Here is a 16,650-nt window from a genome sequence, read left to right as displayed (position 1 = left end):
CCACAACTACTGAAGCCCGCGCGCCTAGAGCCCGTGCTCTGCAACAAGAGAAGCCACCGCAACGAGAAGCCCGCAGATCGCAACAAAGAGTAGCCCCCACTCACCGAAACTAGAGAAAGCCCGAGCACAGCAACGAAGACCCAATGCAGCCAAAACTAACTAAATAACTAAATAACTAAATAAATTTATTTAAAAAAAAAAAAAAAGCATGGCCTTGAGAGGAGAAATCCACTCCCAGTTTCCCACAGCAAGTCAGTGACAGCCTAAGCCTAGAGCCCAGCACTCCTGGCCTCATCCCAGGTCCTTGGACTAGTTCTCCCTCATCCTGGCCTCCCATGCCTGAGTGTGTTCAGGACAGAAAGGACTGAAACTGGGGTAGAAGAGCCCTGGTTGGGAAGACAGGGACCTGGAGTCTGATCCCGGCCCTGTTAACAGCTCAAGGTGTAATCTGTGCTCTTGGGGCCTCAGTTTCCCCTGTGGTTCTCTGAGATGGGCTGGAGTAGGCAATTCAACCGGGTAGTACAGACAACCATATTCATTTTCTCACAGCTGCCTGGTGAGGCAGGCAGGGCAAGAAACACCATCCCTGTTCTACAGATGGGGAAACCGAGGCCCCGTAGGCAGTGGCTTCTCTGAGGCTGCCAGTCCTGGCTGCCTTGCACCGTTCTGCCTAGCCCAGGCGACCCTGAAACATGCCCCTCGAGCCAGCCTTCCTCTCTAATGGTTCTTTCAGCTCCTGTCAGTTATGAGGAGCCCTGGCTCGGCTGACAGCCAGCGTGTCTGCTGCTGATGCTTGGATGCCCACATTCCTGGGCTGTGACAGGGAGCGCACCCGGAGCCCAGGCTGGGGGCACCCGGAGGGGTTCCACTTGGCTGCAAGCCCTGGGGCCCGGCTGTCTGGGGAGTGTCAGGAAGCAAAGAACTTTCTCTCCCTCTTACTGATGGGGGCAGGGGGAGATGTCTCTAGAGGCTGATATGGCAGGAGCTGGATAGGGTGCAGGTTCAGCCGGGCCCTGAGGCAACACCCGGCCTTATGGAGGACAGACGGAGCGGCAGGGGTGGGGGAGTGCGGAGGCAGGAAGTGTGAGGGGGCAGGAATGAGGCTAGGGTTCAGTGGCTGATCAAAGGAGAGCCATCTGAGCCGCAAGACTGAAAGACCTCAGGCTAGAAAGCCAGACCTAGCTGGATTTGTGTCCAAGCTCTGACATTTCTTAGCTGTGTGACTAGGGGTGAGGCTCCCACCACCTCTGACCCTCAGTTTCTTCATCCTTAAAGTCCTTAACACAGCCTGGTACATCCACAGCAAGCCTGCAGCGGAGCCCTTCTGAAGCCAGAGACACTCAGGGTTCACTCTCAGACTGGAATTGCATTTAAGAAGTGCACCTAAACAGATAAAGCCAATAGAATAATTTATCCTTCTTTTTTTAAAAAAAGTCATTTTAAACATTATTCAAGTTTAATACAGAGGACAAACTAGTGGTTACCAGTGGGGAGAGGGAAGAGGGGAGGGGATTAAGAGGTTTAAACTATTATGTGTAAAATAAGCTACAAGGATATATTGTACAACTCAGGGAATACAGTCAATATTTTATGATAACAAAAGAATTCAAGTTTATTAAACAAATTTTTAAGGTCTTATAAGATGTTCAACTTTCATCAGCTTCAAGATTTATGTTGCTCCCAAATTTTGCATATGACTGAACTTCCAAATCTAATACTCACTGAATTGACTGCAGTCTGGATTCTAAGGCATCAATTTCTTCTTGTAAATTTTTCTTCGCTTCTTCTAACACTTCTTGTTCTCATTGTTGAGAATGGCTAATGAAAACATCGCCAATTTTAAATCATTTTGATATCATTAAGCAGTCATCACCTGCAAGCATGATGTCCCCCCAAGCATCTTCCAGATTTCGAAGTTGTTTCTTTTTTACTTCTATTTCTTCCTTCAGTTCTGGGATTCTACTTGTATTCTGTGCAAATGTGTCTTTTGTTTGTCTTCAAAAGTAACATTGACATCTTCTGCAGCCACCTTCTTCACAGTGGCTGCCATCTTGGTAGAATCATCCATTCTTTACTTGATTCTGTTGAAAAGAAAAATGAATCTAAAAACACTCGGTGCAATGCTCTCAGAATCCATTTTCTTCTGTCCACTTCTGTCCTCTGCTTAGTTTGGCTGCTCTCACCTCAAAGGCCCTGTAAACCTCCAACCCTAAACTATTCAGCTCTTTCTCATTTCCCTCACCTCACCCCCAGTACTTTATTAAGCGGATTAACTTGGCCCCTTGTCCAGCAATAGGGAAAATAAAGGGAAAAACTGCAGGATCCCTCATAGGATTCCCTTTGGCAGGATTGGATCCTGTGTAGTGACCCCTGTCCCATTCCCATTACTACTATTATTTAAAGCTGTGACAGGACAAAAATGATTAACATATGAGTATTCAAGAGCTTGTCCTAACCCCTGCCCACTAAAAAGACTACATTTTCCCTTCAGTTTCTGCCCATCCTCGCCTGTAAGGAGGGTCTTGCAATGCCAGGTAGAATCTTTTACTTTGGGAATGGAGAACAGAGTTGGAGGGAAAGCAGAGAGGAACCAGATCAGAGGGGCAGCAGGGAGGGGGAGGGACTTGGCAAAAGAAGTTAAACCTATTTACTTTCTTAAGAATACAGGAGGGAGGTTTCACTACTGCCCAAGATGTAGAAAGCTGGAAGGAGTGGTGCCCCCATCCTCACAAGAAAAAGCCAGATAAACTACAGATAAGGTTATAAAGAGGCAGCTTTGGGAGTGAGGATGAGCAGGACTCTCATCTGGAACAAAACCCTTAAGCTACTTGGGCAAAGGTAGCGAACATTTTTGTCCCCAGGGGCACAGGCAAGATCCCACTGCTGATGAGAGAAGGATAAAAGAAAACTCCCTCTACCCTGATAGAGGGCAGAGAACTGTCCCAGGCCCAGAAGCCTGAACTAATACCACTGCTAGAGGTCCCCTCCTGCCGGAGGAGGGCAGGAAATCCTATTCAGTGCAAGACTCACCACAAATATAAGGCAGAGATTGGCTTCCATGGGGAGGAGGGGCAGGAATGCTGAGAAAGCCCCACCTCTGAGGCCCAGGCACACAGGTCCAGCCTAAGATTCAGCCAGGAAAATGACAAAGAGGACATCTCCCCACTCACTGATCCAGACTTTGGGACTATCAGAGGAGGACTTTAAAATACTTAAAATTAATATATTATAGAATCTAGTGGAAAAGGTGGACAACACACAAGAACAGATGGAAGAATTTCAGCAGAGATGGAAACTCAGATTGAGTCTAGTGGAAATCCTAGAAATAAAAATCACAGTATCAGAGATGACAAATTCCTTCAGTGGCTCGTCAGTAGACTGAAAATGGCTGAGGGGTGACTCAGTGAAGACAGACCAATAGAAATTACCTAAACTAAAACACAAAGAAAACAAGAGTGACAAAAAACAAACAAGCAAAACAGAGAACTCAAGAGCTGTGAGATAATATCAGTCTAACGTAAGTGTAATTGGAGCCCCAGAAAGGGGAGAGAGAGTGAGAGCAAGAGTGAGGGTCCTTTTATTGTTCAAGAGGAGGGTAGGGCTTCCCTGGTGGTGCAGTTGTTGGGAGTCCACCTGCCGATGCAGGGGACACGGGTTCATGCCCCAGTCTGCGAAGATCCCATATGCTGCGGAGCGGCTGGGCCCGTGAGCCATGGCCGCTGAGCCTGCGTGTACGGAGCCTGTGCTCCGCAACAGGAGAGGCTGCAACAGTGAGAGGCCCGTGTACCGCAAAAAAAAAAAAAAAAAAAAGAGGAGGCTAAAGATATTAACTACATTGGATTTTGGTAGATTCATGATGCTCTTTTAATGTCTAAAGAAACCACTAAGAAGATAAAAACAGCATATATCTTGATATGATTTCAATTTTCTTAAATTTACTGAGGCTTGATTTGTGACCCAAGATGTGATCTATCCTGGAGAATGTTCTGTGCGCACTTGAGAAGAAAGTGTAATCTGCTGTTTTTGGATGGAATGTCCTATAAGTATCAATTAAATCTATCTGGTCTATTGTGTCATTTAAAGCTTGTGTTTCCTTATTTATTTTCTGTTTGGATGATCTGTCCATTGGTGTAAGTGAGGTGTTAAAGTCCCCCACTATTATTGTGTTACTGTCGATTTCCTCTTTTATAGCTGTTAGCAGTTGCCTTATGTATTGAGGTGCTCCTATGTTGGGTGCATATATATTTATAATTGTTATATCTTCTTCTTGGTTTGATCCCTTGATCATTAATGTAGTGTCCTTCCTTGTCTCTTGTAACATTCTTTATTTTAAAGTCTATTTTATCTGATATGAGAATTGCTACTCCAGCTTTCTTTTGATTTCCATTTGCATGGAATATCTTTTTCCATCCCCTCACTTTCAGTCTGAATGTGTCCCTAGGTCTGAAGTGGGTCTCTTGTAGACAGCATATATGTGGGTCTTGTTTTTGTATCCATTCAGTGAGCCTGTGTCTTTTGGTTGGAGCATTTAATCCATTCACGCTTAAGGTAATTATTGATATGTATGTTCTATTACCATTTTCTTAATTGTTTTGGGTTTGTTTTTGTAGGTCCTTTTCTTCTCTTGTGTTTCCCACTTAGAGAAGTTCCTTTAGCATTTGTTGGAGAGCTAGTTTGGTGGTGCTGAATTCTCTTAGCTTTTGCTTGTCTGTAAAGCTTTAGATTTCTCCATCGAATCTGAATGAGATCCTTGCCGGGTAGAGTAATCTTGGTTGTAGGTTCTTCCCTTTCATCACTTTAAGTATATCATGCCACTCCCTTCTGGCTTGTAGAGTTTCTGCTGAGAAATCAGCTGTTAACCTTATGGGAGTTCCCTTGTATGTTATTTGTCATTTTTCCCTTGCTGCTTTCAGTAATTTTTCTTTGTCTTTAATTTTTGCCAATTTGATTACTATGTGTCTCGGTGTGTTTCTCCTTTGGTTTATCCTATATGGGACTCTCTGCACTTCCTGGACTTGGGTGGCTATTTCCTTTCCCATGTTAGGGAAGTTTTCGACTATAATATCTTCAAATATTGTCTCGGGTCCTTTCTCTCTCTCTTCTCCTTCTGGGACCCCTATAATGCAAATGTTGGTGCATTTAATGTTGTCCCAGAGGTCTCTTAGGCTGTCTTCATTTATTTTCATTCTTTTTCTTTATTCTGTTCTGCAGCAGTGAATTCCACCATTCTGTCTTCCAGGTCACTTATCCATTCTTCTGCCTCAGTTATTCTTCTATTGATTCCTTCTAGTGTAGTTTTCATTTCAGTTATTGTATTGTTCATCTCTGTTTGTTTTTTAATTCTTCTAGATCTTTGTTAAACATTTCTTGCATCTTCTTGATCTTTGCCTCCATTGTTTTTCCGAGGTCCTGGATGATCTTCACTATCATTATTCTGAATTCTTTTCCTGCAAGGTTGCCTATCTCCACTTCATTTAGTTGTTTTTCTGGGGTTTTATCTTGTTCCTTCATCTGGTACATAGCCCTCTGCCTTTTCATCTTGTCTATCTTTCTGTAAATGTGGTTTTTGTTCCACAGGCCGCAGGATTGTAGTTCTTCTTGCTTCTGCTGTCTGCCCTCTGGTGGTTGAGGTTATCTAAGAGGCTTGTGCAAGTTTCCTGATGGGAGGGACTGGTGGTGGGTAGAGCTGGCTGTTGCTCAGAGCGTATATCTTTCAGACTAGTAGAGGGGAATATGGAATGGCACCAAATAATCAACCCAAATGAAGGTGAGAAAGGAGGGAAAAAGAAATAAAGTAAATAGAATAAATAGAAGCACAAGTAAATGATAGATATAAATCCAATATATCTGTATTTAAATAAATATAAATAGAGTAAATGCTCTAGTTCAAATACAGAGGTTTTCTGTTCATCAAAAGGCATGATAAAGAGTGAAAAGCAAGCCATAAAGTAAGGAAAAACATGTGCAATGCATTACACCAGAAAAGAAATTACACCCAGAATATATAAAGAAGTTCTAGGAAATAATGAGAAAAAGATAAGAATCAAATTGAAAAATGAGCAAAAAAACTTGAACAAGCACTTCATAAAGAGAAAATTCAAATGATCAATAAATATATGAAAATAAACTCAACTTTAATAATAATCAGAAAAATGAAAATTAAAAATATGATTACACTCAAAATAATTTGTCACTAGAGAAACACAAATTAAAACAACAATGACATTCTACTACACAATTATTAAAATGGCTAAAATCCAAAAACTGGACAATATCAAATGCTGATGAGGATGTGAAGTAACAGAACTCTTATTCACTGCTGGTGGGAGTGAAAAAATAATGTATATGTATACACACACACACATACTAGGCTTGGAAAAACTTGTACATATACAAAAATATTTCTAGCATAGCAAAAAACTAAAAACCATCCACTTTTGTTAGACTGGAAAATACATAGTGTTATGTCCATTCAATGGAATACTATACAACAGTAACAATGAACAGCCACATCCATCAACATAGAAATAACTTACAAACATAATGTCGAGTGAAAGAAGCAAATCATAGAAGGATAAATTCAGTATAACTTCACTTATATAAAGTTCAAAAACTGAAAAATGTATTATTTAGTCATGCACAAGTAGATGAGAAACTATTAAAAAAAACAAAAACAGGGACATGACTATAATAAAAACCAGGAGAGTGGTTTTGTCTTGAGAAGAAAAGAGGAATGTGACAAGAAGAATCACAGACTTGGAGGGTGGCTGGCAGTGTCCTATTTCTTAACTTGGTTGGCTTCTACACGAATGTTTGATTTATAATTATCCTTTAAACTGTATAAAAACGTTATATACTCTTCTGCATAGATTATATATTTCTAATTTTAAAAATTATTAATGAAGAGTATAGAACCATCTATTCCTACTGCATTAGCCTCTTTCTAGTGCTAGCACTTTAGCCTGCTAACCTGCAGAGAGCAGTCAACCTACCCCCTCAGGCCCTGCCACTGGTAGAGGCAAGGCTGGTATCACTTAGGCATGACCTTCACCCACTCCTGCTACACTTCATGCCTTGCTCCCTAGTGCTACTATTTCTACCACCAGTGCACATTTCTGGCAATTCTCTTTGGCCTGGGTAGCTCTTATGCAGTTAACAACTATGTGCCAGGTACTGTTCTACGAACTGTGGATATAGCGGGGAACAAGACAAGAAAACTTTTCCTCAACAAATTTACATTATATTCTAGTGCAGGCAGACACATATGTCAATAAACAAAGAAGGTGGTTTCAGGTACTAAGTTCCATGGAATAGATAAAATAGGGTAACATGGAGTCAGAAGTAGGCTTTTGCCAGGACAATGTGGGAAGGCCTTTCGGAGAAGATAATACTTGAGAGGAAACATGTCTGACGATGAAGGAAGCAGTTCTGTAGAAAAGGCTTCAAGACAAAATTAACAGTAAGTGCAAAGGTCCTGAGACAGGAATCAGTTTGCCATGTCTAGGAACAGAGAGAAGGCTGCTGTGGCTAGAGCACATGAATGAGGAGAAGGACGAGATGAGGCTGGAGAGGTAGGCAAGGGTCAGTCGCACCAGGGTTAGGGGGAGGGATGTCATCCTAAGTGCAGTGAGAAGCCATAGGGTGTTTGTTTGTTTGATATTTAACCCAAGGGTTAGTTACAAAATTTAAAACAACTCTTTAACAACAGCTTAATTGAGGTATAATTCACAAGCCACAGAATTCCCCTTTTTAAAGTGAAAATTCAATTGTTTTTACTGTATTCACAGAGTTGGACAATCATCTCCACAAACAACTTTAGAATATTTGCATCATATCAATATGAAAAAAAAGATGAAAACCACATACCTATTAGCAGTCACTTCTTCTCACCCCGAACCCCAAGCTCTAGGCAAAGGATGATCTACTTTCTGTATGGATTTGCCTATTCTGTACATTTCATATACATGGAATTATACAATATGTGGAGTTTTGTGACTGGCTTCTTTCACTTGGCATAATATTTTTGTTTTGGGCCCTTTTTTCCTTTTTTTTTTTTTGGCTTTCTTAGTGTAAAAACTTTTTTTTCCTTTACTTCTTTTCTATTAATAAGAAAGAGATGTTGAAGTCTCTGAACATAATAGTGATTTTGTCTATTTTTCCTTGCAATGCTAGCAGTTTTTCTATAATATACTTTGAAATTATTAGGTGCATATGCTTTTAGAATTATGTCCTTTTGATGAATTCACTCCTTTCTCATTAGGAAATGATATTTTTTATCCCTGATTATATTCTTTGCTCTGAAATCTACTTTATCTGACATTAATATAGTCACTCCAACTCTCTTTGTACTATTGATAGTATGGTATATATTTTTCAATCCCTAAAATTGAATTATAGTTGACTTACAATATTATATTAATTTCAGGTGTACAACATAGTGATTCAATGTTTTATAGATTATACTCCATTTAAAGTTATTATAAAATATTGGCTATATTCCCTGTTCTGTAGAATCGATCCTATAATCTTGTATTATTTTATACATAGCAGTTTGCACCTCAGTCCATTTACTTTTAACCTATTTATGACTTTATTTTTCAAGTGAGTTTCTTGGAGGAAGCACGACGTTGAGTCTTGGTTTTATATTTAATCTAATGCTTTATACGTTTTAGTTGAGAGTATATAATTTACATTTAATGTGATTATTTACATGGTTAGGGTGAAATCTATCATCTTGCCATTAGATCTATCTCTTTGTTCCCATGTATGCTCACCCAGCTTCCCTTAAGGACAACATCCCACATAACCATAGTGTGTTGTCAAGAATCATCACCTTCATTTTTGAGACTTATTTTCAGTGGGTACAGAATTTTAGGATGATAGTTCCTTCAGTACTTTAAAATATTGTCCCACTCTCTTCTTGCTTGTTTCTGAAGAGAAATCTGTTATTATCCTTATTTTTAATCTGTTTAATCTGTTATTATCCTATTTTAATCTGTTATTATTATTGCTGAAGAGAAATTATTATTTCTGAAGAGAAATCTATTATTATCCTTATTTTTGTTCCTTCGTGTTGCGGTATGTCTTTTTCCTCGTGCTGGTGCTAAGGTTTTCTCTTCATCATTGATTTTGAGCAGTTGACTGTGAAGTGTCTAGGTACAGTCTTTCACGTTTCTTGTACTTGCAGTTCATTGAGCTTCCTGGATATGTGGGTTTATAGCTTTCATCAAATTTGGGGAAACGTTGGCCATTATTTTCAGGTATTTTTCTGTCCCCTACTCCCTTTTGTTTCCCCAGGGTACCAAATTACACACATATTAGACTGCTTGAAGTTGTCTCACAGTTAACTGATGCTCGTGTTCATTTTTAAAAGTTTTCTTCTTACTCCCTGTGTTTCACCTTGAATAATTTCTATCATTGTCATTAAGTACCCTAATTTTTCTTCTGAAATGCCTAATCTGCTGCTAATCTCATTCACCATATAGCTCAGATATTACAGTTTTCATCTCTAAAAGTTTCACTTGGCTCTTTATATGTTCTATGTCTCCATTTAAAATTTCAATACATATATGTAGTTATAAAAACATTTAAAAATGTTCTCCTGTTAGTTTTTACATTCGTGGTAATCCTGGGCCTGTTTTGATTATTTGATTTTTCTTATTGTAGGTTGTATTTTCCTGCTTATTTGCATTTCTGATTTTTATTCGATGCAAGTAATTGTGAATATTACCTTGTTGAGTGTTGGATATTTTTATATTTCTATAAATATTCTTGAACTTTGTTCTGGGGTGCACTTAAATTAGTTTGAAACAGTTTGATCCTCTTGGGGTATTTCTTTTAAGGTTTGTTAGGCAGGATGAAAACGGCAATTCGTCCAGGGCTTATTATTCCCCACGACTAAGGCTAAACTCTTTTGAGCACTCTACCTGAAGCCTTGTGAAATATGTAGCTTTTCAGTCTGGCTGGTGGGAACCAACACTATTCCTGGCCTTGTGTGAGTGCCAGCTACTATTTCCTCTAATGCTTCCAGGTGGTTCTTTCCCCAGTCTTTTGATAGTGTCTTCACACACATGTGCCAATCAGCATTCTGCTGAACACATGAGGTGTCCCTCTGCAGATCTCACGAGTTTCTCTGTGACGCGCTCCTTCCCTGTTCTTTGTCCTGCACGGTCGATCTCCCTTAGTCTCTCTGGACTCTTAGTTCTCTCTTCTCAATCACCAGCTCTTCCTGGGTTCTCCTGTTCTAGGGTCTGGAAACTCTCTCCTGTGTTAGGTTCCCACCTCTCAAGAATCACTGTTCTTTGGTGTTTGTCATCTAGCATCTTGAAAACCATTGTTTCATATATTTTGTTTGGTTGTTGTTTTTACAGGCAGAAGAGAAATCTAGTCCCTGTTATTCCATTTTGGCCAGAATCAGAAGACCGTGGCCTGAGGGGTCCTATTGAGGCATGTTTGTAGGTTGGAATGATCTAGGAAAGGGAGAGAGGGAGAGAGAGAGATGGTGCTGCAGAGAAAGGAGATAATTGAAGGAGGGAAATCCTTAAGAAGCAGGAGGATGTCATCCAGATCCCTGGGAGAGGGTGTGATCGTACTAAGGAACTGCAATACTTTCTCCATTATGACTAGAGGGAAGTCAGGCATGTGGGTCCCAGCTGTAAGTAAATCAGTAGGAATAGTGGTTGGGAGAAGTGTCTTAATTTGGGTTCCGCCAGCAGACCATGAGACCAAGAGTTGCGTGTAAGTCAATCTTTAGGAGGGGATCCCTGGAAACACTATTACAGGAGTGGGGAAGTGAGGCAGGGAGGGGAAAGCAGCAAACAAAGGCAACATGACCAAGCAAGTTACCACTGTGGGTAACTGGAGCTTAGTGTGGGGAAAATGCCTCCGAGTTATCCCAAATTAAGAAGTGAGAGAGCTGGATTATTTTGTTATCAGCTCCCATTGGTCCCTGGTTGACTGGAGGGCCATAAATTTCCCAGCATTTCACTACCTGCATGGGGCACAACAGGTCCCTGTGCCAGAGAAAGCCCTTGGGCGGACGGAGAGGCCAAAGCTCGGAGATGGAGTCCAGCCAGCCGGCCCTAAAATGGAAACGCTTAAAGGGGCAATGAGTGGGGCACCAACAGCATCTCAGTGTACACTGCAGATGGTCACTGCCGCTTGTGAGTCCAGGGTTTAGTCTATACAATATGAGGCAAGGTCATTGTCTGAGGGGCAGATTTGAGGGATGAGGAAATGTCACTCTCAGTTGGGATTTCCTAAGTGAGACTGCACAGGCCCGGGTGCTACAGCTGTTGATCAGCCCTTGATTTTAATACAGGCACAGACGTGTGTGTGCACAGGCAGCCATCTTCCTCAGAGCACCCCCACGGCACGGAGTCCATAGGGCTGTGTAAGGCACACAGCACAGATGTGGCGGAGGGAGCAAGAAGCAGTGGAAAGAGCACTAAACATGGAGCCATGAGCCCTGGTTCTTCCCTTTAGTGATCTGTGAGATGCCAGGAACTGGTTTCCCAGTCAGTAAAATGGTGCTAACTTACCTCCCAGGACTATTGTGAGAAAGAAGGGAAACAGGGCACATGAGAGCACTCCATAAACTTAGAGCACTGTGTACACACTGCCAGAGGCCACCTGGTACTTGTAAGACGCCCCACAGAAAGCCTCGCTAAAGAAAACCCACACAAAATCACAAGCAAACCTCTGGTAGGTCAACAAAAGACTTGATATTGAAAGTGTGGTCTGTGGTTCAGCAGCACTGGCATCATCTGAGATCTTGTTAAAAATGCAGAATTCAGATACCAGCCCAGAACTGAACCCAAATTACTGAATCAGAATCTGCTTTTTAACAAATCCCCACGTAGTTCAAATGCACAAAGAAGCAGGAGGCTCACTGGGCCTGTGCTTGGGTCAGGGCCTGCCTCTGTTCCCTCACTTACCCCTCTGACTTCTGGGGCAGCTCAGCTGCCTCCACCTTAGATTTTGGGCTCTGGTCTGGATCTGCTCCAGGGAGAGACTGAGCCTGAGCCTGAGCCTGAGACTGAGCCGTCCTCTTACTCCTTTAGCAAGGCTGTGTATTCTCATTGCAGAGCTGAAAAATTATAACTATGTTCATAATAATGATTCTGAAGAAACAAGAGATGGCAGAATCATGTTCAGGATGGTAGGATAATGTATTTCTGAAATTTACGTTCTAAAGAGGTTAAAATTAACAACAACAACAACAATGTCCTGTTGCTTAATTTATTTGAACTGTGGCAATCCGGAAAAGTCGTCACTATGAAATGACTCATTCCCTGAGGGTTCTGAATAAGATTCTAAAATCACCACCCATGGTTTTCCTGCACTTTGAAGTGACAGAACAAATGACAGCAGAGATGGGCACTGTGCTCTGAGTCCAGAGTGGCTGATACACAAATATCTCACAACAATAACATCCTCATCCAAAAACAGCCTGCAATAAGGATGTTATTTCTGGGATTTGCTCGTGCATTTTAATGTTAATAAGCATTTGTGCAACTGTGGGCAGAGCCCCAGGACCAGGATGGTCTGAGTTTTTTTTATACAGCCAATCAACAAATTTGTTGATGCCTCATCCACGCCAGGTCCTATGCTAGGGACATGAAGCGGAATCCAACTCCCAGAGCAAAACTTTCATGGAGCAAAAATTGGGAGCCATAATGAAAATATAGAAGAGCTATAATGGAGATATAGATGACAGGCTCAGGGGGAAAAGGTTCGGGAAAGTATCTCTGGAAGTGACCTTGGAGATGCAGGGTGAGAAGGGATTTGGTCAGTAATCAGGGATAAGTGCAGTGTAGTAGGAACACAAGGCCCAGGAGGTGAAAGAGCTTGTCAGGGTTCTTTTTCCAGCAGTATAACAATCTAATGCTATGGAGAAAACCTGAAGATAAACAGTCCTTTCGATCATGTAACAAACCATGGATAACTCCATGAGACCCTGACAGAATGCTTTGTTGGCCTCTGGGTGTGTAACAGCCTCCAGGGGACTGCTCTGAGCTCACTGCTCCCTAGTCACTCCACACTCAAGCCCAATTTCCCACCCCATCTTTGGGTTACCTGCCTATTCCATTCTCCTACCCTCTTGCCCATGGAAGATGTCTACCCTCCTTCCAGCATCAGCTCTGGTGTCGCTAATGAAACCAAGAATTAGAAGAAAAGGAGTTGATCTTTCTTGGTTTGGGACAACTTGAGGCTGAAGTACTTACAGGAAATCCACTTGAGGATGTCTCAAGGCAGTTGGTTTTGGCTCAGGGAAGAGATAATATTGTAAATACGGATTTGAGACTCAACAAAAAATTGAAGCAAATGTTACCTACCCACCTACCTGCTTCTGTTCCTGAATATCTTCTTTCTCTTCTGTTGTAATGGATGAACCCAGCACGTCCGCAAATCCCTTCCCTTCCCACTATTCAAGAACAGTGCACGAGGGCTTCCATGGTGGTGCGGTGGTTAAGAATCTGCCTGCCAGTGCTGGGGACACGGGTTCGAGCCCTGGTCTGGGAAGATCCCACATGCCACAGAGCAACTACGCCCGTGCACCACAACTACTGAGCCTGCACTCTAGAGCCCGCGAGTCACAACTACTGAAACCCATGCGCCTAGAGACTGGGCTCCGCAACATGAGAAGCCACCGCAATGTGAAGCCCACTCACCGCAATGCGAAGCCTGCTCACCGCAACGCGAAGCCCACTCACCGCAATGAGAAGCCCGCGCACCGCAATGAAAGGTAGCCCCCGCTCTCCGCAAATAAGAAAGCCCGCGCGCAGCAACTTAGACCCAACGCAGCCAAAAATAAATAAATGAAACAAATAAATTTATATTATAAAAAACAATAAAGAACAGTGCACGAGCAATTCTCCTCTCTCCTGCATTATAAACTTTCTCCTCTCCATCGGATCAATCCCATCAGGAATCCCATTTCCTTAAGTTACAAAACTAAAATAAAAAACAAACTTCTTGACCCCACTTGCCTTTCTAGAAATTGCTCCTTTACAGCAACTCATTGAATTATCTATATTCTCAGTCACCAGTTTCCTCCTCACATTCTCCTCTAGCTTTTATCCCTATCTCCACCATAACTGCTCTTCCCAAAGTCACCAATGACTTCACATGGCTAACTCTGTGAGTTCTCATTTTATTTGACTTAGCAGCTTTCTTCAGCTGTTTCCAAGATACGACCACCTCAATCTCCAGCTTTACCTCCCATCCTTCTGGCCACTCCTTCTCCGTCTCTTTTCTGGTTCTGCCTCATCTGCCTGACCCCTGTGTGCTGGACTGCCCAGGGATCAGCCCTTGGACCTCTTTTCTTCCCTACCTATCTACTTGACTTTTCCACTTGATGTCTAGCAGGTATCTTGAATTTAGTTTATCCTAAACTGAGCCTTTGATCTTCTCCTTCAAAATTAGATCTTCACAACATTGTAAAGCAACTATACTCCAATAAAACTTAATTCTTTAAAAATTAGATCTTCCCATAGTCTTTCCTACTTCAGTTAACGGCTATTCTACTCTTCCAAATAGCTCGTGACAAAATCTTGTGTTGATGATGATGCCAGCAAAATGGTGGAGTCGTCAGCTCCAAGCTCCCATCGTCCCACAGAAACATTGAAAAACAAGCAGAAACTGTCAGAACCAACTTTGTCAGACTCTGGAATATAGACAAAGGTTTACAGCAATAACCAAATGCTGAATCAAGCAAAAGGCAACTTGAAAAGTGTGGGATGGTCACTAGGGGCTGGAGGGGGGGGGGGCAGGAATAGAAGCTATTATATAATGGGTACTGAGTTTCAGTTGGGGATGAGGAAAAAGTTCTGGAGACAGATAGTGGTAATGGTTGCACAACAATCTGAGTGTACATAATGCCAATGAACTATGCACTTAAAATGGTTAAAATGGTAAATTTTATGTTATGTATATTTTACCACAATAAAAAAAAATGAGACAGAAAAAAAACATAGGAAAGCTTTATGGCATCTTACTAGCCTTCACCCTATCCTCTCCCGGGCTTGGTAGTAGTCTTAAAGATGTCCATGTTATCAGTGTAGGACCCTGGTTCCTGGTTCTGGAAGGAGCACAGCAAATCTTATTTGCAAATTATTGTGTACATCTGTTCTAACCTACCTCAGGGCTATTTGAAGGACCGACGCAAGGCACTCATTGCTGTTTCACTTAAATCAGAACTCACTCAGGCTGAAAAAGCAGCATACATTGGTTGAAAACATGGTAAGGCTGACAAACAACCTGTAGACACCTGAAGCAAAAGATTATGGTTGAGACATCAATAAACCACCTAAGGATTGGGAAGAAAAGCTGGGGAAGTGTTTTTTTGGGGGTGTGTTTTTTTGTTGTTGTCTTGTTTTTTTGAAATTAGGGCATTCAAAAGCACCTGTATACATAAGGAGAAATTTAGAAAGCCATGCATATACTTAGGAAAAAAAACTGAGAATACCTCAAGCTTTCACCTCAGGATGGTCTCTAAGCTCAGTGGAAGTCTGGGTAAGTGTTGAAGGGCCACAGCACAAAGCCAATCTGCAAATACAAGGGTGTGTGTGTGTGTGTGTGTGTGTGTGTGTGTGTTTGCTTAGCTCCTGGGGTTCAAGGAAATCTCTGTCAAACACTAGTTGAATACATGCTGAGGAATAGAGACTTCAGTGACCACACATGAAAAGGAAAACAGTTTCTGAAAAAAAAAATAGGTGAAGTCATTAGACAAGTGACCAATAGCTTTTAACAATCAAAATAAAAAACAAAAACAAAGAAACACCAAAACAAACAAAAAACGCTGCAAACCCCAGGGGGAAAGGGAAAATCTGATGTCCAGAGTTACCACATCATAATATTCAGATCTTCACTTTTCAACAAAAAAAAACACAAAGTATACAAATAAAAAATAGAGTACAACCCATTCAGAGAAACAAAATTAATTAACTGAAAGCCACCCAGAAAACTCAGACATTGGACTTACTACACAAAGCCTTTAAAATAACTGTCTTGGGCTTCCCTGGTGGCGCAGTGGTTGAGAGTCCGCCTGCCGATGCAGGGGACACGGGTTCGTGCTCTGGTTCAGGAGGATCCCACATGCTGCGGAGCGGCTGGGCCCGTGAGCCATGGCCAGCTGAGCCTGTGCATCTGGAGCCTGTACTCCATGGCGGGAGGGGCCACGGCAGTGAGAGGCCCGCGTACCACAAAAAAAAATAAAAAAAATAAAATAACTGTCTTAAATATGCTCAAAGAGCTAAAGGATAACATGGACAAAGAACTAAGGATAACATGGACAAAGAAATAAGGAAAGTGATGTCTAAACAAAATGAGAATATCAATAAAGATAAATTAGAAAAAGGAACCAACAGAAATTCTGGAGACGAAATATACAATTATTAAAATGAAAACATCATGGAAAAAGTATAAAGGTTCCTAAAAAATTAAAAATAAAGCTACCATATGGTCCAGCAATCCCACTTCTGGGTATATATCCAAAGGGAATAAAATCAGTATCTCTAAGAGATATTTGTATTCCATGTTCACTGCAGCATTATTCCCAATAGCTAAGACATTTGTCCATCAACAAATGAATGGATAAAGAAAATGTGTGTGTGTGTATGTGTGTTGTATATATATACAATGGAATAT

The 16,650-nt window shown here is 41.6% G+C and overlaps 1 pseudogene; it reads right to left on the bottom strand.

Annotated features, from left to right (window-relative positions):
- Positions 1-828: 828 nt before the first annotated feature.
- Positions 829-13,714, bottom strand: LOC149748745 (prefoldin subunit 4 pseudogene; annotated as a pseudogene).
- Positions 13,715-16,650: the final 2,936 nt, after the last annotated feature.

Source organism: Delphinapterus leucas, chromosome 7 (assembly GCF_059928025.1).
Source record: "Delphinapterus leucas isolate spDelLeu-1000000601 "Yukka" chromosome 7, BTC_Dleu_Yukka2, whole genome shotgun sequence".
NCBI classification, from domain to species: Eukaryota; Metazoa; Chordata; class Mammalia; order Artiodactyla; family Monodontidae; genus Delphinapterus; species Delphinapterus leucas.
This window is presented reverse-complemented; position numbering and strand designations above follow the sequence as displayed.